This window comes from Manduca sexta, unplaced genomic scaffold (genome assembly GCF_014839805.1).
Source record: "Manduca sexta isolate Smith_Timp_Sample1 unplaced genomic scaffold, JHU_Msex_v1.0 HiC_scaffold_2076, whole genome shotgun sequence".
Classification (NCBI taxonomy): Eukaryota; Metazoa; Arthropoda; class Insecta; order Lepidoptera; family Sphingidae; genus Manduca; species Manduca sexta.
In genome coordinates, this window is record NW_023593004.1 from 2245 (window position 1) to 27316 (window position 25072).

At 35.9% G+C, this 25072-nt stretch overlaps 1 pseudogene; it reads left to right on the forward strand.

The window, feature by feature from the left end:
- Positions 1–20647: 20647 nt before the first annotated feature.
- LOC119191896 lies at positions 20648–24739 on the forward strand (annotated as a pseudogene).
- The last annotated feature ends 333 nt before the right edge of the window (positions 24740–25072 follow it).

The following is a 25072-nucleotide window of genomic DNA, read 5'->3' on the forward strand; positions in this document are numbered from 1 at the left end:
AGCTTAAACATAAAAGCACTGAAGACCTATGGGGTTTATCTGTTAAAGCGTTGCAGTCAGTAATAGACAACATTGCCCCAATTCTTGCGGAAATCTTTAACTGCTGCGTCAGAGACGGCATATTTCCTGATCTTATGAAGGTTAGCAAAGTAGTACCAATTTTTAAAGCAGGTTGTTCTAACACCCCCTCTAATTTCAGACCTATTTCTATTTTACCAGCCTTAAGTAAGGTATTTGAAAAACTAATGCTTAACCAAATGCTGGTGTTTTTAATAAAAATGGGATCTTACATAATAGACAATTCGGCTTTACAAAAGGCAGATCCACGCAAGATGCTGGACGTGCTTTAGTCAAAGCTGTGTTAGGGAGGGATCCCAGGATGCACTGGGGGTCTTTTGTGATCTTTCCAAGGCATTCGATTGCGTCGATCACAAAACCCTCATTTTAAAGCTTCATTATTATGGTATTAGAGGAATTGGACTTAAACTAATATCTTCATATTTATCAGGTCGAAATCAAAAGTATTTATCGACAACGTCTCCTCTGCCGGGTCCGCAGTTAGAATTGGGGTTCCCCAGGGTTCCATATTGGGTCCATTCCTATTCTTAGTTTACATAAATGACCTGCCTTACATGGTTGATAATATGGCAGATGTAGTATTGTTCGCTGACGACACTTCGATTATTTTTAAGTTAAATAGAAGGGATGAGAATCTCGGTGAGCCACATAAAGTACTTAGTTTGATTTCTGACTGGTTCTCTTCTAATAATTTACTTTTAAATGCCGCAAAAACGAAATGTGTCAGATTTTCGTTACTGAATAAAAAAGGAACTAAATATTGATTTAGATGGGGATAAATTAGAATTAGTTCCCTCAACGGTCTTCCTCGGGGTTTCAATCGATAGTAAATTGCAATGGGGCCCCATATTCAAAAATTTCTAGTAAACTGAGCTCTGCCGTGTTTGCTATTAGGAAGATTAGACAATTAACTGACGTGGCTACGGCAAGGCTAGTGTATTTTGCATACTTCCACAGCATTATGTCCTATTGTATTCTTCTGTGGGGCTCTGCTGCAGATCTGCAGACCATTTTATCTTGCAGAAACGAGCGATTAGAGCTATTTACAACCTTCGCTCTCATGATTCCCTTAGGCAAATGTTTAAGGAGGTGAATATACTGACTTTGCCGGCCGAATATATTTTCAGAATATAATGTACGTACGTAAAACCTTAGTACTTTTATTAAAACAGTGACTTGCATAGTCTAAATACCAGAAATAAAAATAAATTGGTTGTCCCTAATCATAGGCTCTGTAAAACCAATAAATCTTTCTTAGTTAATAGCATTAAGTTCTATAATAAACTTCCCTTCGAAGTTACCAATTTGACCGAACAAAAATTCAAGTGTTATGTTAAGCGTGAATTAATGTGTAAAGGATACTATACTGTATCTGATTACCTTAATGATAAGACGGTTTGGAAAGTTTGTCCTGCACACAATGACCCACCATGTTAGCACACATTAGTAATTAATTAACTGCCTAAAATGTCTTTGTTACATGTCTCACATGCTTTTTTTTTATAATAATGACATTTCTATAGTTCTAATTTGACATAATCATATCATATCTTAATGAAATGTAATTTTTGAAAGACGACCACCCGATCATGTTGTGTTTGCCTGTTCAATATCACTATTTTTTTTTTCTTTTCTCATGATTGAAAACTATGATTGTAAATGTAGGCGAATGCACGCTGTACGCCGTTATTTAAGTATGAATCTATGTTCTCTTTTATTTGCTATCGCTAATTTTATTTTATGCCGCTCCAGGTTTAGTCGATTGGATTTCATCTTATCCCATGTTAACGGTGATGTGCGTGCATTAGCTTATATAACTATTGTGACTATGTACAAGAAAGACTTGGAAAAAATACAAAGAAGTACTGAACAATTGATGACAAAAAGCCCGGAGTTTCTTTCTGCCTTTCTTCTTCGGGTAGTCATCACTTAGGTAGCTAGTGAAAGGCTGGTAGGTTAGCTAGGCTAGGGCTCATGTCCTCACCGGTGAGGATCGCGACGCGTTACCCTTCTATTCCCCCTACTTGCCAGCCCGAGCTGGTTACTTCAGTTTGTACCTAGTCTTTTGTATAAACTTTATCCCTAATTTAAAATCTCCATAGTTATATAAGTGATTTTAATAGTTGTTTAGAAATAATAATTATTCTTATTCTTTGTTTTGACGTATCATAAGTGCAACTTTGTTCGCCTACGTGATAAATAAAGTATTTTATTTTTATTTTTATTTTACAAAACCGTATTAGCTTGGAGGTGTCAAGTCAAAATTTATAATTATCCTGCTTGCGTGGGATCATCATGTACACCTACGCTGTAACCATAAATTTACGATAGATTTTTGGGAATTTTCAAATATCACCCTCTGTAATTAAGGTCTTGACATTTGCACAACAGAGTTTATTTTTAAATGTCTGTCGTTTGCTGACTATAAACGTATCTCGCCGCCATTTTGTTGTTTTCCACTTCGTCATTATTTATTACGAATTATTGTGTTAAAAATGTATTTTGAAAAGAAATATCGATAAAACCAATTAATTTTTTTTACAACACTTTACGTAGGTGTTTTGCTGGTGGTAGAATATATTTTATATCCGCTTGTAAAGCGATTACAGTACAGGGTGTCAAAACCCGCCATAGTGGCTCACGTAAGTGTGTCGCGTTCTGGGACCAGCCTGTGTATATCCGGTTCCAACAGGTCGACATAATTGTGTCGACTGCCGAGGGGTAATCATCTCTGGCCTACGTAATCGCGTTCCGGGGTCAGCCTGTATATATCCGGTTCCGGGATCAGCCTGTATATATCCGGTTCCGGGATTAGCCTGTATATATCCGGTTCCGGGATCAGTCTGTATATATCCGGTTCCAATAGATCGGCATAATTGTGTCGACTGCCAAGGGGTAATCAGAGATGATTAGCCAGAGATGGCCTACGTAATCGCGTTCCGGGATCAGCCTGTGTATATCCCGTTCTAACAGGCCGACATAATTGAGTCGACTATTGTTGTCGACATTCTATTGGACCACACTTCACTTACCATCAGGTGCAAAGGGGTCAGTATGTCGCACCCTTATAAAAAAAAACAATGGCCGTTTTCCTGACGAATCAGCCTATTTATGCTGAAATATAATCTATTTTTTATTCTAGTTATGTTTTCCGTGGGATTTATTTTAAGTAGATGGCGCTCACTTCGTACAAATGTAGCTACAGATTAGAATGAAAAGAACACAGTTTTAGAAAGGATTTTTACGCAAGTAAAGCCGCAAGCAACAACTAGTATACCATAACTAGCATAGGCTGAAAAGTCTTCGAAACGTCGGGAGAAAACTAAAATATTAAAAAACCGCGACAAAATCCAAAAAATTGATTAATTTTAATGTCTAACATTCACGTAAACATTCATTAGTATACCATAAGTTATCATCTGAAAACGGACTTAAAACTATTAACTTAGAGCTCTGTTTGGGTCAGGTGTTGAGTTTGCAACAAGAAATATAATCCCCATAAACCAGCCCCAGACTCGTTGACTCAGTATTCTGCATATTAATCCGCTCTTGTGTGAAGTTACTCCTAGCATTACAGGCTTAAGAGATTAGTCGCGTTTAAACGCAGGCAACACCAATTTTCTGAAGGGCTTAGTAATACGGCATAAATGAGTTTGAATACTCTGTTAATTAACAAAGGGCCAATTGAGGGTTTCGGCTTATAAGCTGTGAGAACGGTACAAAAAGTAATCAATCAGATTGCGTATATTATAGTAGTAACATTGATATTTTTGGTATCTTTTTTTCATTTAGGACGCGTGGAATGTGTTTTTTAGGTTTCGTTTTTACTTTTGTGGTTCGTTTTTGTGTGTTTTCTAGTTATCATTTCACTGGTAATGTATGAAATTTGGTACAATGGGTTGTACAGTCAACCATATAAGCTGAATAAATTGAAAATTTTAAAACGTTTCTACACATTAACTTCAAGCGTAATATTATTATTTCATAAATCAAAGTAAACACTTAGAAACTTATTTAATAGGAACACAAAAGTTAAAAGTCGATTTGAAATTTTGAATTTTGTGGAAATATATATAGATAGTGTAAATGCAATTCTGAGCAATTACCCTTTATCCAATGAACGGGTCTGTTATCTAGCTATAGAAATTTGTGTTTTATGACCAAGGTTTTTCTTAATTATAAATACGAAAATCACTCAACCAAAACATGCGACTGCGATCTAATTAACTAACTAATGAGATCGGGATTAGCGATAAATACTAATAAATTAACACCTAAATTAGAATGCAATAGACATAAGATTATTTCGTATTTATCGAAATAATTCGTCACGGTGAATCGCATATGATAATTAGTCAATATTTAAACGTATCATCACGCCTTTTTCAAGGGAAGGCAGAGATATCTACGCCTCTGCCATTATTACGATTCATCGAAATTTCGCTATGTTTTAATGCTAAGTTCCACGTTTTTTGTTTTTTTTATTGCTTTCAATGACGAGACGAGCTTGCCGTTCACCTGATGGTAAGCGATACCACCATAAGCAGTAGAAACACCATCCAACACCTTGAAATACAAAATATTGTTTGGTATTCTACCATAAACATTGCGGTGGTACCTACCCAGGCGGACTCTCACATATGAGAGGCCTACCACCAGTAACGTAAAAGGAGATAAACCGAGTGCCGTTTACTATCATAACATATGCTCTAGGCTGATAATGTACAGAAAACCTCAACAGTACCTGACCAGGTGTCGAATCCTCGAAGACGGTTCCGCGCAGTATTAGTGGAACAAAATACCCCGGGGCCATATTGTGTGTTGAAGAAGGCCACTGCAGTTTTTGGTTGGTATGTCGGTGTAGGGTGTACATAGGGTGAGGGACTCGGCCCAGTGCTTGCTCGGATAGTGCCATACTCCCGAATCGACATTGGGTCTTAAGACCGGTGAAACCAGCATAACCGTTCCACTCGCCCGCAGTAGTGGTAGCGATAAATTAAAAAAAAGGATTCGAATCCTAGAGTTCTACACATCATCCGTATCGCAAATACAACGTCATCACTGAGGCGTTTATTTTTATATTTCGTGTTTTTCGTAGCCGGGTTTTATGGTCAAATATTTTTTGGGATGTTATTTTGTTCGCGTTTCATAATTGTACAAATATTAGAATTTACATGAATGATCGCAAAGATAAAACGAGCAAAAACAAAGGTAATTTTGCTATCGTTCAGTACCGTGTTTGATTTAAATCAATGTTCTCTGGAGTTATTTTATCAAGTCTGTTATAGCTGATTCAACTTTGTAATGTTATTTTATGATTTTACATACTGCGATTTATTTTATTTTGTTTTGAGTTCATAATCTGTTAACAATTATAACTGTTAATTGGAATTATTGTCTTAAGTAATTACTTTATGTTAGATTGTAAAGCAATCAGATTTACGTCAAGTAGTGATGGAAACCGATAACCATGCTTGCATCAAAATAACTATGTTTTAAAACCATTATAGCCTATTTTGAAAACATTTATTATTCGTATAAAACCAATTCCAACGAAAAGGCAATCATATGGATTAACCACACGCCAACTGCGTTAATAAAGCTTAAAGTAAATTAAAATTGTCAACTGCTGTTATTGTCTAGATTTACTCGATATTTTATTAATAAACGGTTGCTGGTTAATTCCAGCCTGGACCACAAACACGTAAATATTCTGGATCTTGATAGGATTTTAATACCAATAAAACCCGCATTTTGTGGTTCTCTTTTAGTTTTGAATTTAGAATGTCTTGTATTTTATTGTTAGTTGGGATGTTTCGAATTCTCAATTTATTGAGATAAATATTCACATAGATATAAGCTCGGCTTTACCCAAAAAGCTTAGATATAATATATATTGAAATAAAACTATTTTGCGGATTTTACCGCGGTTTTTATATTAAATTTTTCTCCCGACGTTCCGAAGACTTTGCTGCCTTCGTGGCCATGCAGTGGACAAAATCTGCAAAATAGTTTTATTTCAATGTCTAGCATTCGTTTAAACAAAAAAAATCATTATATAATTTGTATTTAATTACTCAAACAATTTGCATTTAACATCAGTCAATAACAAAGAAGTGACCGTCGGGTAAAGAAAAAACATTTTAAACCAAAAATTTCTGACAATTTTATAATCCCATCTAATAAAATTCCAACATATTCTGGAAAAATAAAGAAAATATTTTGCTACAGTCACGATATTCCAACCCGCTCCAAATCCCCCGAGATCTCACGTGCGTTAAATCAACGGCACCTTATATCAAATCAGAATTGAGGAAAAATAGACTTTCAGCAACTGCGAAGGCGAATTGGCAAGGCGTGTTTTTGTGTACACAATAAGCCGGGATAATGGGCTGGCTTACTGAAGCTATCTGGTGGAACTTTATCTCCTTCGTACAGCGTATGGATCTTATCCAAACGAAATTGGTGCTAAATAGGTGAGATATTTGAGTGTGTTTTGGGGTAATTGCCATGTTTTACTTTGAGATTCGTTCGATTTAAGATTGTAGTATCAAGATACTGGACAAATTGATTAGAGTTGTTTATATCAAGTCTGTTCAGACGTCCAACGCTGCGCTTGCCGGTACGTGGTTGCCACTCGAGAACTGTTTTGCCTTTTTGCCATTTATTTATTTATTTTTTTAGGAAGATTTACAGACAAATTACATCAGTAGAGGTTAAACACAGTATATGGTCCTATGCTAATTACAAATCTTCGCCAGTAAATTACCAAGTAGTACTTAAGGGCTTATAATGTTACATTGGATATATTTTGTTGTTGTTAATTAGCTTTGATTTAATTATCATAAATGTTATATTATTATATTATTAATTCAGTTTAGTTTTGCGAGCCATCGTCGTCACGGGAGTGGGGGGAGGGGGGACTGAATTGTCGGTCATCCGCAAAGTTAATGTTACAATATCTACCTACATTTTACAATTATAAAACTTTTTAAATTATAGCTATTTGTGACCGATCTACGCAGAACGAGCTCAAATATCTTGAAGTCTGACAGCCGGTCTTTTGGGTTCCGATTGAATTAAATATAGAACTGGATCCCAGGCTTTTGCAAGCTTTTAATCATCTTCGAAAAATAGTTTAATTTTAATGTCTAACATTCGCGTAAACATAAGAAATCATTATGAGACGCGATTATCCCTCACCAATCGATACAATTATGCCAGCCTGCTTGAACAGGATATATTCAAGTTGATCCCGGACGCAACATACGTGGGCCAGTATGGCGGGTATTAAAACCTTGTGTACAACTGTCGCTATCAGGGTGAATACAAATATCTCATCACCACCAAATCTTTCTAAATGCCGTGAGTTGAGCAATAAACGTTAACCTATTAATTTGTAGCGTTGTTAGCAAATGATAAACATGGTCGAATGCCGCTAACACTCGTAAATATAGCAATTTATTAGGCTGTAACTACCGGCCGTCATTTAGTACTAGTATTTGGCAATTATTTTGAAAGCCAATAAAAGTGGTTTATAGAATAATGTTGAATAAGGAGGGGGATTAGTATTTTACTAAATGAAATTAAGTGTAAAAGTATCTTATCAATAATTGTAACTAAAGTTAATTTTATTGTTAAACTAAGAAAGTTTGTAAATAAAGATCACCTGTATCAAATTCTAAATGATAAGGGTCTGATAAATATGAACTTTTCTTCCTCTTCTAGTGCTTTTGCAAGATTACTGCTCATCATAGGCGTCTTCCCAGACTTTCCAAATCAACCCGTTAGAAGCGGCTTGCATTCAGCGGGTCCCTGCAACCTTTACCAGGTCGTCTGTCCACCTTAGAGGACGTCAGACGCTGCATGAATACAAAGACTCACTTATGATTTTTTTATAAAAAGGATTGTCCTCTTCGTAATTCCAATGTGTAGAAAAACACATATATTCACTATTACGAGGTGTTTTTCTTGCAAAATAAAGTTATTTTTCACTGTATTCATAAGAATGAAACAAAATTCTTGTTATAAATTCTATATCAATTTAGCGTCTCTCTCCAGCTCGTGATGCAAAACCTATAAAAATATGAATAAAACATCTATGTTTGCATTATAATAAAATATTTCATCTTAAGTTAGTTTATTTGATATTCAATAGCGTCGATTTGAAAATATATGAACTTATTCTAGTCGTGATGATGTTATTTTTATATAAGTTTGTACTAGACAGCGGTGGTGAAGGGTGATATTTTGAAAGAGAACTCAACACAAAATATAGTTACTAATACTAAGTAATTATTTTACATTATTTATTAACAATATATTTTATTTTAATAGTTTGCTTACATATATTACAAAAGGGACGACGGCAAGAATCAGCTTATACGGTCCTTTCGCCACTGCTAGACAGTAAGCATGATATAATATTATAATATTTATACTAATGATTATATAATACTTAAACGAATTTGTGCCCTGTATGTGATAGGCTTGGTCGCTATTACATCATGAGATGAAATACGCTGAAAAATAGGTGCACCGTTTGTGTTTCTAACTTCCCCTTTACAAACGCAAAAGGTGTGTGTGTGTTTATAAATAAATAATAATAATAATAATATCAGCCCTGTATTATATACTTGCCCACTGCTGAGCACGGGCCTCCTCTACTACTGAGAGGGATTAGGCCTTAGTCCACCACGCTGGCCTAGTGCGGATTGGTAGACTTCACACACCTTCGAAATTCCTACAGAGGAACTTCTCAGATGTGCAGGTTTCCTCACGATGTTTTCCTTCACCGTTAAAGCGAACGATAAATTCACAAAGAATACACACATGATTTTTAGAAAAGTCAGAGGTATGTGCCCTTGGGATTTGAACCTGCGGACATTCGTCTCGGCAGACCGTTCCATACCCAACTAGGCTATCGTCGCTTATATCATGTACTGTACCTATACCTTAAACTGATTTTGAAAAGAAAAACACCAACTTCCCACCCCGTTCTTCTCTGGTGAGAACAGCATTCCGAACCGGTGGTGGAGTTCATATTGACGGAATCTAAATAATGTATAACATTTTACAGGTTCAAATAAATTATTTCATTTTATTTCTCTTCGTTGTCTGAGCCATGTTTCGCTAAATGTTTTTAATGTCCACAGTTCGTTGACCCTTAACAAATTATATTGAATAAAGTCGATTTACCAACTACACGATCCTATTTTATTTATTACAGAATAAATCAAATTAAAGGAAACTAGGTGTTACTCGCGGGTTCGTCCATATACAACAGTTTTGCCACGATAAAAGTCCCGCTACATATTTTTACGGGATAAAAAGCACCTAGCCATTGTTATTTTTTATCGTTCAAAGTCTGTACCAAATTTTTTTAAAAGTGGTTCAATAGAAATGCAGTGAGAGTAACAATGTAATGGGTAGACACACAGAGTTATTTCTCATTTATAATTATATTTACTCGCAGCTCCGAATGCATGAAAAACTTTTTCTGAGATTAAAGTTCCGCTATGTATTTTCCTGGAGTAAAAAGTAGTTTATGTCTTTTACCTGGTCTAAAATTTTCATCGAAATCCGATCAGAAGTATTTAAATTTATTGCGTTTAGACAGACAAACCTGGTAGGGGACTTTATTTTATAATATGTAAGGATTATATAGATATGCATGCTAATATGTGGATTTATACTGACATGATCTTTTGTTGTTTGCTCCGGCGCGTATGATATGTCCCTCGAGAAACATTTAATATTCACGGAATAAATTCTTTTGTCTCACTAGAGGTTGTATAGTAGCCTAAATTGGCAAAGATTGAGTAGAAAGGCATCGACTCCAAAATTGGTAACCAGTATATAGATAACGTTAAATTATTTTTTGGTTTTTAGTGGTTTTTGAAAGCGTTTTAATTTTTTGCTAAAGTTTTTATTTTTATTTTCTGTTAAATTGTCTGCGATATGTTAACTGAGGCATTTTTTTGCCTCGGGTTACCTTTTTCAAAATTTCACCTCTCGCCTTTGCTGTACAAGGCTGTCCCACAATTACATAAAAAAATAATTTACGGTGTTCGTACTGCCTTTTTTTTATTGCTTTAAATGACGAGACGATCTTTCCGTTCGCCTGATGGTAAGCGATACAACCGCCCATAATCAGTAGACACACCATCCAGTACCTTAAAACACAAAGTATTATTTGGTATTCCACTGCGCTCGCCATCCTCAGACGTGAGATGTTAAGTCTCATTATGTCCAGTAGTTACACTGGCTACAATGTCCTTCGCAAGTATACCTCGCACTTTGTCCATTTTTATCTTCCATCTCAATAATTTTAATTCTTTTACCTTAGTATTTAAATAGTACGAGATGGCGCGATTGAGTTGTGCGACGGATGTCGGGACGTTTCTTTAATTTGCGACAACATTAAATCCTGTTTAACGACTAAATGTTTTCGCATCGTGATTACAATTTTAAGTGGCACGAGACTGTGGGTCAAGTTATGAGATTGGGCCATTGTTATTAAGTAAATATAATATTATATTATCAAAAATAGTCTTCAACCCCTGAATTGATTTGGATGGAATTTTGCACAGAGTTAAACCATTATTCTGAACTAAAATATAGTAGTAGGATATTTTTATCCGCCTGGGTATCGACCACTGTACACAAGGTATAAAACCCGTGATATCGGCCACGTGTGTTGCGTTCCGGGACCTAACATCTCATGTCTCAGGATGGCGAGCGCAGTGGAACACCAAAATAGGCTTTGTAATTCAAGGTGTTGGATAGTGTTTCTACTGTTAATGGTCGACCGTATCGCTTACCATCAGGCGAACGGCATGCTAGTCTTATTCAAAACAAATAAAAAAAATCCTTTGCAGTTGGATTAAATCTTGGAGAAGCGAATTATGTGTCATTGGTTGTTTTTATACCGCTAAGTATAAAAATAGGTATACACGGATGTATTTTTAAAGTATTTACAATTCCTTACAATAGCTATTTAGAACCATAATATCAAACCCGTAAAGAAAATTGTCGTGTAAAAGTTGTAGTCATTATTGCACATACCTAGCCGATGTTATCAAAAGTCCATTATTTTTATTATCAGAGTAGTTTTGCAAGTGTTTAATTGATGTATGTCGTGATCGCAGTCAATTATTGGCGACGTTAATGGACACTTTTTATATTTAGAGAAACAAGAACTCACCTACATAGGTATTATGGTGTAATATGCAATATCCTGCTCCCATCGTCAAGATTATAGCAAATTTTTACTATCTACAGGACAGATTACAGTCTTTATTAATATACTGTAAATACTAGGAGGATAATGGTTTCCTTGTATTCTTTTCAACTACTAAAGAGATTTTTTTTATTCGTGCACGGCATTATGGTCCCTCTGCACCTGATGGTGAGTGGAGTGGGGTCCATAAGAATGCCGACTGACGAGAGATGATTACCCCTTGACAGTCGACACAATTATACCGGCCTGTTGGAACTTTCATTTGTTGAAAAGTTCCCGAGTAACCAATACTATATTTATTGTAATTCACGATAAATATTGTATTTCATTTACTATAGTATGTTTATTAGACTAATGCATTTGAATGTAATCATCTCCTAAAGCAATAGCGTAGTAGGGTGTGGAACCAACTACCGAGACGAATATCCGCAGGTTGAAAACCCAAGTAATGTGTAAATTATCACATGCTTTAACGGCGAAGGAAAACATTGTGAGGAAATCTGCATACCTGAGAAGTTCTCTATAAGAATTTTGAGGGTACCTATGTAAAGACTGTCAATCCACACTAATCCAGCGTGGCGAAATAAAGCCTAATCCCTCTCAGTAGTAGAGGAGGTCTGTGCCCAGCAGCGGGACAGTATATAATACACGGCTGATATTATTAAAATATCTTGAAAAAAAAAACAACTCTCACAAAAAAATATCCAATTGTTAAATAATCCAATCAGCTGTTAATTTAGAAATCAAACATTATAAACGTATGCCTAAAATGTAATACATTTCTTTTGAAGTCAGTTACAATATCAAGGAATTCCATACTTTCCTGAATTGATAGAACTTGTTCAAATTCCTTACCGCATATAAAATCCGGGACACGAAATATTTTGCTATAAAATGTTACTAAATCCTGATATTTTTGTGTACAACGGAACAAACAACATTATTTTCAGTTTACTGTATTCGTTGCGTTATTCTAAATACAAATTAGAATGTGTATTCGGATTAAAGAATTTTCTAGGAAATACGACAAGACAATAATATGTTTGTTTCCATTCCATACAAGCTGGGGCCTTATTCTCTATCCCGCACGTTATTTTAACAGTGCGTAACAAGCACGTAACACAACGCGTCATGTTTAGGACTATAGAAATTTGGCTTACAGAATACCATTCCACGCACATTTCTCGAAGATAACATGACACGGTCGCGTTACGCGTTTACACTATCATACAGAATAAGGGCCCTGTAATTGGTTGTTCAAACGGAATTCTCAAATAACTTATTCTATAAGTTTGTAATATGTTGTGGTTATATTGAAAAGGGGCCGTTCAAGTATTACGTAATGCAATTTGGATTGGGGTCTTGTAAAACGTTACGATGCTTTACAGGGGCGGGAAGGAGATATTCCACTGCGCTCGCCATCCTGAGACATGAGATGTTAAGTCTTATTATATTCAGTAGTTACACTGGCTACAATGTTCTTCAAACCGGAACAAACATTGACTACACACTGTTGCTTGGCGACAGAAATAGACATAGCGAACGCCGACGTATAAGAGACCACCGACCAGTAAAGTCCACACGGTAAATAACAGACATAAAATATGACCTAATTTCGCCTAGACTTTATAATTAAACAAAAAATAATCAATTATAACGTAATTACCGACTGCGTCTACGTAATATATTTTTATGACAAAACTTTAATAATATTAGGCAATTTCGCCTATTCCCAAACGACTGAGGCCTGTGTTACTGTGTACTTAGTTATTATATATATATTTTTAGACGGGCTCGCCAAAGTGACCGCCCTGTACCTAATGGTAAGTGGAATAGGATATACACAAGCTGATTCCGGAACGCGACACATTTACCTACACTATAGAGGATTTTATACCTTATGTACTTGGGAAATATTCAATATAGGCAAAACAAAGATAGATTTCATGTATAATACAAAAATATTTTTTTTAATACTTTCGTCATCTTAACCTTTATTTAAATACTGTTATATTTTTTTCAACTTTCTTTTATTATGCACCTGCCTCCGGCACACACCTCAAGGTTAACTTGGATGCGAACAAAGTGTAAATAAATAAATGATCATCAAATATATTTTTTGTTAACATTCCTGCCTTCCACACTCACTTATTTTTAACATTCATTCTCTCTCTTGCTTCCTAGCTTATTTCATTACTCCATCCCTTTCACTCACCTTCGGTCTATACCTTTCTTTGTCTTACGTTCCATTCCACTCATCTGGTACAAATCATAACATAACATATTCCACTTCCTACATGTATAAAGGTCGCTATCGGGACGATATGTTTTATTGCTATATTACCCCAGAAATAAATGCCAATCAGGCAACTGCTCTTAAAATTTAAGACAAATATATAATAATAATACACTGCCCCACAACTGGGAGGCCTCCTCTAATACTGATAGGGATTGGGCCTTAGTCCACCACGCTGGCCTAGTGTTGATTGGTGGACTTCACACACCCTCAAAATTCCTATAGAGAAATTCTCAGGTATGCAGGTTTCCTTACAATGTTTTCCTTCACCGTTTAAGCAAGCGATAATTCACAAAGAATACACACATAATTATAAAAAAATAGGAATGGGCCCTTGGCTTTTGAACCTGCAGACATTCGTCTCGGCAGTCCGTTCCACAACAACTAGACTATCACCGCTTCTAAGACAAATATTTCAAGAAACATATTGGAAAAAGTTTACGGCTAGCATATAAATAAATCCTCTAAAATTATTTTATCAACTCTTATTTAATTATATTAGAAAACTAAACTACAATTGCTTCCTTTTAATTTACGTGTCCCAATCAATGACACTACGCATTTCTATTTCAAACACCACACATCGCCTACATCAGACGAAAGAGTAATATAATATAATATATAAATAAATACACTAACACCCCGCTGTCGTCTGTTCGCTTGCTCCTGAGAAACATTAAAAATCGGTAACACCTTTTGAAAGTGGTTTTATTCGGTCGTAAATTTCTTGTAAGCATAAACCAACGGTCATTACGTAAGGAATGCTCTTAATGGCTCCCCGGGAATATTTCTGAATAGTTTTCTTACATTTACGTCTCAGAACAATAACAAGCATAGAAGTAATACTATTATATTTAAGTGTAAACGTCTTTGACAGCATTTAATTTTGTTGCGATTCCTTCTGACAAAAATGTAACGTAACTAAATTGTGTTTGCGCGTTGACAAGTTGTCATCTTTGACATTAATTTGCTTTTTAATTCGGCATCATAGAGGTGACCGCGGTGGCCGACAAGCCGATCTTAGCAACATAATATTTGCCTCGTTTTTTTCAACGGTTTTGGCCTATTTGAAAAAGTAGGATAAGTATATGCGGATAATTTAGACTCCTATGCTTGTTATTAAAATATAATTTAAACATAAACCGGCGTTATTTATATAAATTAGTTGCTGTTTTTCAAATAATTTCTAGGTGTCATTATCGTACGAATAAAACGCACCCCCGTCCAAAACGTTATAAATAACAAAGTCAAATTCGCGAGAACGTTATTTTCGCATTTACGAAGTTAGTAAAACATGTCGTTTGATACTAAATTGCCATCTACAAATTTGGAAACAGCGCTGAGTTTTTGTAGCCAATCCATATGTTGCCGACGATATAACGCGGCTTACGATCCATCTGCTATAATGTGCTATAGGTTTAATAGCGATCGTTCCCGTTGCCATGGAAACCGGCCGTGCGTACCGTCGCATTGATACGACTGAAAACATTAGGCCCTATCTCCATCCGCCCTGTGGAATGGGGGCGTTTGGAGAATTCCACCACGGTATCCCCTGCCTGTCGTAAGAGGCGACTAATAGGGGCCACGAAGGGGGTCGTCGGCGGGCAGCAGGGGGCTGTCCGCCCTAGTGCATTACTGTGCATCTTTGCACATTTGTCGGTTAACCCCGAGTTGGACGGCAGTGTGTGTAGTTGGCCTCACGCTGCCGTAGACGCCGAGGGCGTCCTTCGGTGCGTAGGGCTTCTGAGCCCCCATAGGAGACGGGCCGCAAGGCGGCACCGCGCAGGGGTGGCTGCGGTCGCAGACTAGACACTTTAACGTCAGAGGAAGCCCGCAGCCGTCCCTAATGCGCCGAAGAGGGCCACCGCGGAGTTTTAGCTGGTAGGCCGTGCATAGGTTTAAGTTGTATATAGGGTTAGGGACTCGGCCCGGTGGTCGCCCGAAGGTCGTCATCAAATCCGGGCGGCTCAAAGCCGGGCCGTAAGGCACGGTTACCCCAGCATAACCGCTCAGTCGCCCCCCACGAAGGCTGGGCGGTAGTAATAAGGGACTTTCTCCGCGAAACCAAAAAAAAAAAAGGCCCTATCTCCATGAGTTACGCTTTGTGTAAGAAAATTCAATCATAACAATTATTATAGTTTTGAACATTATTTCTCAGTAAGTGAATTATATGCAATTCTTAATGAGAAATAAAGCTCTTCTTAAACCTCAGTATTGAACTGCTTCGGTGGCGTAGTTGTATTAGGGTACTACTGCAGTGCTGAGGTCTTGAGTTCGATCTAAGGATCGGGTAAAGTTAGATTGAGTTTTTTTACTCGGTACCAACTCGTAGTCTGGAATTTATGCCCGCTAAGGCGATAGGCTCGCTCCCTATCACATCATGGGACGGAACACAACACGGCGGAAAGCGAGTGCTGCACCTGTTGCCTCTTCTTAGTTCCTCTAATCTCCTCTATTAATCACCCTAAAAGAAGAATAAATTGCCTTCTAATGTATAATTAAAAATCTTGCATTGAGAAGAACTAATTCGCCTATGGACACATCGCCTTACAAAAGAGATAAAAGTTTGTATTTGCTATTCAAACATACGGCGCGTGGGAAGACATAATTTTAGTTAATGTCCAACACGAGTTTGAAAATAGATGCCGAATGATTTATTTCTGAAATGCTATTACGATTTGTTGACCGCTATTTTTACTAAATTGAATCTAATGTACTACGTAAGTCATAATCACACTAATTCAGGGCTATCTGTAATTGCACTTCTAGATCTTTAGCGTATTTTATTTACTTTATACAAACAAGAAATAAACACACATTATCCCCAAAGTTGTAGGTAAAGGCGCTACCAGTATACCCACCATTTGCAAATGTCTTACATCCCACGATGTCACAGAGGGCAGGCCTAGCCTCAGCACAAATTCTAGGCTCCGGGCTGATACTGAAGACCTAATATCTCTTTTCTCGAGCCGGGGCCTCAGAGCGGTATCGCACCCCGCAAGACAACTTATACCGTGACACATTTACTTTTAGATGTTTTTAAATGAAACCAGTCACGTTTTTCCAATACCTTTGTAATAATAAAATTATTTTCTTTTCTATATTCTATCAACCAAAATTCGGAAATAGTTTTTTTACCAGACATGCTGTTTCAATTGGGTTGAGAGAAAAAAATTGGTGCCGATTTTGGTGAATGTGGTTTTATCTCATAGTATAATAGATATTTTTCAATAAGCTAAATGATATTTATTGTATAACATTATGTCGTTTAGAAAAAGTTTAATGTCATTTTATTATGATAGTTTAGTAGGTATATAATATTGCTGCTGTTTAGTCAATTTTACTATTACGGTATCAGGTAAAAGGATAATAGATTTGTTGGTGATAGCATATATTTTATATTCGCCCGGATAGCGACCACCGTACCCAAGATGGTAAAATCTGCCATTGTGGCTCTTGTAAGTGTGTCGCGTTCTGGGATCAACCTGTGTATGATCCGGTTCCGACAGGCCGACATAATTGTGCCTACTGTCGGGGGTTAATCATCTCTCGTCAGTCGACATGCTATTGGACTCCACTTCACTTACCATCAGGTGCGTTGCAGTTTGCCGTGCAAGTAAAGAAAATATGTATTTTCTTGTTTTAAATGTTAAACCCGGTCGACATTTACATCATTAACTTCTACGGGGTCGGATTGCCATGCTGGTATGAAAAAAAGTCATAGAGCCCTTAACTTCAAAAACTTGGCTCGGAATTTGTTATGGAAATTTAAAATAACATTAAAACAATTCTGGGAATAATATATTAATCTCCATTTAGAGGAGTTTATAATAAAACGGTATTAAACAGTGTTTTAATTAATCTCTGTTTTGAATCTTTCCTTATATTTAACAATTATTCGATGGTTTAAGAGGAAACTGTAATTAGGGTAATCTGAGATTAAAAATGTTTACCGGTGAAATACTTAGTTTATATCTAGTTTAAAAGCGATTCCAAATAAGCGACATTCACAAATCGTTATTAGATGTTTTTAAAATTATAAAGTGCTTGATTACCAGCTTTTGGTTGCGGCTTTGCCCACGTGAAAGAGTTTTTCCGACATAAAAGACCCGTTATATCGACGGTTGGAAGTATAATTGGCCTAAGCAACATATTTTTTCGAAAATTTTTAACTAGATTAAAAAAGAAAAAAAGAGCTGATTTTAAATATGTATGAAACAAATTGTCGCAAAAATGTCGCTTTAGTACAATTAGCCTTTCAACCGTAGATATATTTTTTCAGGTTAAAAAGTATCAGTTCAGAATCTAGACTCAAATATCGGTTTAAAAAGTAGTATGTGCTGAACCTAGTAACGTTCCCATCTCCATATCTCCATAACAATTTTCATCGAAATTCCTTTTAATAGTCTAACGCCCTATTCATAGACGTTATTTATCTAAGCATGGAACATTGCTGTGATAACAAGTCTGTTTCTTAGTGCTGACGGCGTGGCAGCCACTGCAGTGCGTAGACATAGGGCGGTTGTGATTGGATAATATTGAGATACAACATGAATCTAGTTGGCTGTCAGATAAACAAAGCTCAACAAACAGCACGCTGTCAGATGAACAAAGCTGAGAAACAGACTTGTTATCACAGCAATGCTTCGTCGTTCGATAAAAAACGTCTATGAATAAGGGGGTAAGTTTATTACATACAGATAGACGCGGCGGGTTTTTTTGTAATATGAATGGGCTCGGTGTCCGCGGTTTCGCTTGCGTCAAAGACTTTACCCGAGATAAAGACTCAATTTTCTTGGATAAATAAATTCTATATATATAATACAAGACAATATTTATCCGTCTGCCAAATTTCATCCAAAACCGTTCAGCAATTCCGCGTACTTTAGCAATTATCAAAACCTCTTCATACACTTTTGTATTAGTATAAATATAAGTATTATTATTGTATCCCTGGAATATAACATTATTGAAAATTAGATTACAATTTTCTGTCAATAAAAATTATAATTCATAACAGGATCCCCACTTAGTATTCAGACTAGGCGCTTGTTTGTCTCAAAATCTATTTGTAGCCAATTTTGCATAACCTAATCGTTATTAAATTCACCCTTAAGCAGTTATTGCACAAAAAAAGAATAGCAGTGATACTTCAAGATAATAAGTTAGGAAATTCTTGATTTCAAATTATTATATTACTAATCTGCCATATTATTTATTTTATTTCTCTCCTCAGCTTACCAGAAAATGTTTATGCCATATCGTAGTTTCTACAAAGGCATTTTAAAACTAATTGCCGGCACAATTATACACTTGCTTTATGCTTACATTAAAACTGTAACAGACGGAAGTGACCTTTTAAGATCACATAATATACCGTAACATATTTTTCTATTATTTGTTGACGAATGATGAAAAAAATAAACATATAAAGCAAGTACTGTGAACACTTTTAAACACTTGTAAACTTTTAATATTATGCTGTAAAATAAACCATAGAATTCTATCTACTTTAAACTACAAGTCCATAAAAGGAATTTGTCATAATTGTATCAGTAATCAAAAATATAGTAAGCAAGTTTAATGTAGTACATCACTTGATGACTCTCAAGTCTTACGTCATGTTAGTTTTATTGCCGATGTAAAAAAATACTAAAAAAGCACTAGACTAGACCTATATTATAAAAATTTACGATTGACAATGTACGAGGGACTGTATTCGATATTTTACGTCTTCACTTAGCCCCTAATGATACAGCGAGAGCCTAAATGTCCATGAAACGGCAAAAAGAAACGCTGTCGTTTTTTACACGATTCACGAAGATGATATTTTGATGTGCGTTTTTTTTGCACGAGTAATGGAGTACGCTGCCTTACCATGTATTTTGACTTGATTTCTTTCAACATTGGTGTGTGAACTTTATTATAAGTGGAGTAACACTTATAGTAGTTTTAGGTTTGATAAGTGTTTAATTAAGCCAAGGGATTTTTTTTTATTTACACCAAGTTTGTGCTTGTTCACATAAAACTCGAAATAGAATAGTCCTATTATGCATTCTATGGGATAAATATAATCTACATGTAAATCCAATAATTATCGGTCTTTGTGCTAGACTTAATCCAAATCCATGCATGGCTATAATCATGATTGGGTTAACATCCAATAATCTCAGAAACATAATTTATATTATATAACACACACTCACGCCTTTTATCGCCCAAAGGAATATGCAGAGCAAATGTTGCACCCACTTTTCGCCGAGCGTATTCTGTCCCATGATATGATAGGGGCGAGCCTATCGCCATACCGGGCACAAGTTTCAGATTCCGGCCTGATATTGAGTAGAAAACTCAATACCATTTGCACGACCCAGGGATTGAACCCAATACTTCACACGCAAACGACGCAGTTCATATGAAATAACTTGTGATTATCAAATAGCATACCTCACCCCCTTCCGCCTTGAGAAACACAACAAATAATTATTGTAATTAAGCGAATGTTATATTCTATATTTTGTTCATTTGAAGAAAATAAAAATTACTGGTAATTAACCATTACATTTCATGTATATCAATACGTTTACGTGAATCAATTTATTAATTTAGCAACGCTTCTGTTTAGAATAAATCCATCCCTGTAACAATAGGTCGCCTTTATTAGCTGTTCAGAATTCGGATACTGTGACCTACTTTTAGATTAGGCCGCTTGTATCTGCTATAAACGGGCGAAATGTAGCTGTTATTGTGTTTTACAGGTATAATATATTTTATCGAGTTAAATGTATGGAGAGAACATATTCAAAATTAATCGACGTCATTTCGCCAAATAGACAAAACATCTTTGCGAATTATTACGATATAATTTACATATTTGTTTATTCCCATATACAAAACAAATAGATTACTATTGTATTTTTGTAAACAATAAGACTACTACTGAAAGAATCCAGTAGTGTTTTATTTATATTAAAATTTGATTCCTTGTTCGCAGATGGTTGGGAGACACCTCAAGTTTTATCCATAAAACTTGCGGGTGAACCGTATCTTCGTTCATCGACTACGCAGGATGGGGTCACTCCGATAGCTAGAAAATATGAACCAGCTATGTCTCTAAATGGCACTACGTACGTCGGGGGAGGAGTGCTCATCCTCACCAGGACACTCACCGGCGAATCCGTCGAAGTCCTCGACGAGCCAAAATCCAACAAAACGATAGACATCATCGATGTGAAATTAGTGCAAGTCGCCTTCTGCGTGCTCTATACCATGATATTCCTCCTTGGTGTCTTCGGAAATGTTCTCGTCTGCTATGTCGTCTTCAGGAACCGAGCTATGCAAACAGTGACAAATCTCTTTATAACAAACTTGGCGCTCTCAGATATTCTGCTCTGTGTATTCGCCGTGCCTTTAACGCCAATGTACACGTTTCTGGGAAGATGGGTTTTCGGAAGACTACTCTGTCACCTGATGCCATACGCTCAAGGAACCAGCGTCTACATATCAACATTGACACTAACGTCTATAGCAATAGACAGATTCTTCGTCATAATATACCCTTTCCATCCAAGAATGAAACTTAATACGTGTATTTTCATTATTGTCTTCATATGGGTGTTCTCTTTAGTGGTGACTTGCCCCTATGGGCTTTTTATGGGCATCCAGACAACCAATAACAAGACCTATTATTGCGAAGAAAGTTGGCCGTCTGATAGATCAAGGAAAATCTTCGGAGTCTTCACCACAGTTTTACAGTTTCTCATACCCTTCCTTGTGATAGCTGTGTGCTACACATGCGTAAGTATTAGATTGAATGACCGAGCTCGAACTAAACCCGGAGCCAAGACTACTAGGAGGGAGGAAGCTGATAGAGACAGGAAAAGAAGAACGAACAGAATGCTCATATCCATGGTCGCGATATTCGGCATCTCATGGCTTCCACTGAACCTCATTAACATATTCAACGATTTCTACGCTCAGATGACTGAGTGGAATTATTACTTCGTCTCCTTTTTCCTCGCACATTCCATGGCGATGGCATCGACGTGCTACAACCCTTTCCTTTACGCCTGGCTGAACGAAAATTTTAGAAAGGAATTTAAACAAGTCTTGCCATTTTTCGAATCAAATGGCGGAGTCAGAAATAGTTACCATTCAGGTCGAATGCCAACTCATAAATCTGATAAAAATATTTGTAATGGCAATGAAACAATTCAAGAAACTTTGTTGGCGTCCTCTTTTAATAGAGGGCCTTCAATAAAAGCAGCGGCTCGAGGGACTCGAGAAGAAAGACAATGGCGTCGAAGTTGAAAACATTATATTGGAGGACAAGCCAATCTCGGCGACATTTCACACCAAGACTGAAAATGTTAATTTGCATTTAATTCACGAGGAATCGCAATTCAGCGACCCGAAAGAAACGAAGTCGCCGACGTAAATGTAAGTATCGAAAATAACAACCTCAATTATTAGTTTCGGAAAATCCAAACCTATTCGAATATATTTTCTCGGTGAATATTTTTTATTTGTATCATTTTTTGCCGCAATATCGTTTTCTATTTAAAAATAAAAATAGGCTATCGTTACAGTTGATGAACCTTTTTCAATGAATATATGAAGTCTAGCAATACCGATCTCTTTTCAAATCTCAGTAGATTAGTAAGTTTACTATAATTTTTATTTGCCCTTTTCTGATTCGTTGATCTACGGCATCGCTAAGTTTCTAGGATATGTTTTGTCTAAAATAAATTTAAAATACGAAAATCTAACGATATTAGTATCAAGTTTAATCACTAAAATGTATATCACTTAGTTGAACTCATTGAAATTCAATGAAGAAGCCGACTTTAAATCAGGAGTGTAAAATGGATCAACGACTTTTGTCTAATCTTAACCCCGTAACTTTGGTCCGTACAGTTGTCTAATTAAGAATGAATTTAGTTCTACCCACGTTTCAAATAACATCGTTACGATCTCTTCTTATCTTTTGAAAATGGGTTGTTGACAACTAACTTTGCAATTCTTCCCCTTTTATTTGCGTAATTACCAAAGTTCTATAACAAACACTTCGGAAATGTTAGAAGCCAATTACAGATTGTTTGATTCTATAAAATTTTATTGTAAAAATATAAGATATCTTTACTCATTAATACCCATTTCAGAGATAGTCATCGATGGTTGAGAGAAATATGTTGTTTTGAAATATGGAACTTTTAAATTAAGATTCTATAAAAATTGCTAGCTGATTTTTGTACTTTAATAATACCACGAAAATCAAATAGAAATATGGTTTTCGAGATACAATAAACGAAAGGCCGGACTTGCGCAGATTCGCAGATTTTCATTAAACCTTTTTTTTTGATAACCAAGCACAGGATAATATTTACAGATTTTTATATAAACAAGTTTCACAATACAACCGTTATGATAATATGTAATGTGTTATGCTGTTGGTGTTCCAAAAGACGTTAATTAACAGTAATTTACCATACCATGTACCTTGAGCTATGGCTGGCTGGCTGGCTTGGCTGATGATGATGATGATGAACAATAATTTTAATCTGGTTCGGTCAGCCCGAAAACTAATTTGTACGTCACATCTGGACTTGATGGCTTTAAAAGAAATCCCACAATGGGTATTAAAACTGATAATATTGTGTTGGAATTTTTTTAACCGCAGCCACCTTAGGTTCATTGATAGCTATAGTTCATACATATTGGGTCCGAGAGGAGCGTTCAAATCAATTTGCATACAAATTAATTATAGCAATTTCGATTACACAGATTGTGGTATTAATCAATACAATATTCTCTACGTAATATAGACGCGATATTGAAGGGAAATTACATTGGGCCAGGTGTTGAGTGGGTTACAAAAGTTAGGGATTAGAGAATGTGGTTATAATATCGGCCCTGTATATACTGTCCTACTGCTGGGCACGGGCATCCTGTACTGCTATGGATTAGGCTTTAGTCTACCATGCTGGCCTAGTGTGGATTGGTAGACTTCACCCTCCTTCAAATTCTTATACAGAATTTCTAAAGTATGCAGGTTTCGTCACGATATTTTTCCTTCACCGTTAAAAACAAGCGATAATTCCACAAATAATACACACATAGCTTTAGAAAAGTCAGAATTTTGTGCTCTTTTTGAACCTGCGGACAATCGTCTCGGCAATCTATTCCATATCCAAACAATTCATCTAACTAGGCTACAGCCGCTGCTACTAGAGAATGTGGTTTCTTTTTTCTTATTACTATTCTCCTACTGGGTCGATTATATTTAAAGTCTTTATAATTTTCACAGCTTTTGTATTCATTTTGTTCTAATATCTCATTTATACTTCATCACTTATGCCTTCTTTCACGTCTCTTATTATATCGATGACTTCCTTTTGTCCTAGTATAGTATGATTGTATTTAGATTTGGTTCTTCTGTACCGAATTTGGTTTTAAATAGATATCAAAATGTACCGCCATCGCATTGTACACAAAAAGTCAATTTTGATATTACATTTACTCGTTCCCAAAGCGATCCTCGGCTTAAGGATCATTTTTAAACGTATCAATGATATTAACAATGATACTGTCGCGTGGTAATGTACAGTGTATGTATTAAATTGTTGACGTATAGGGTTTACACACAATTTATTTTTAATCTTTCGAAAAGCTAATGTGACTTAAGGTGGTAGCTCAAGGTCCATTTTCATACATTTTGTTTCGGCTTTAATCTGGGTAACTAAACAAGTATTGGCAAGTAAAATTTAAATTCACGTCTAGTTAGTGATTAATTCTCGCAGTTGAAAAACGTAATAATTAATAATCATGGATAATACGGCCTTTAAAATTTAATATGACGAAATTTTGGCCGAAATATCCATGATTTAATTATTTTATTTTTCTTAACTGCGATCATAACTAACGTAATTAAATTCTTTACTTAATACTAATTACAGATTAAAGCCGAAAACTAATGACCTTGACCACTAAGGAAAAATTTTTGAGCATTATTTAAATCATATCTTAGGTTTCACAATTCAATAACAGATGTCCCACTTTTCGTTTATTTGCCAATTTGATTGTTGAATAACATAATCTCTTTTTGTTACAGAATCATCCAAATCTTCAACAACGACTTGTAAACGAATAACATCCATAGAGTCACTGTGAATATTGTATTAATAATATTTGAAATAGGTTTTGTGATTTTTCGCTTGGTGTTACGAAGCTATTGTTGTTTAATGTAGTTCAAATACTATGTAAATATTGTACAAAATACAATATGTAATATAGTAGAATGAGATAGAGAAATGTTTAATGTATTATATAATGTCTAGAGCAAGTATCCGAAGGCCTACAAACTCTTTATATTTATGTAAATATATTTTAACATAATATACGATTTGTATTTTTTAATAAACTTAATAATGAGCCCTGTTTCAAGCGTGGCAATTGTC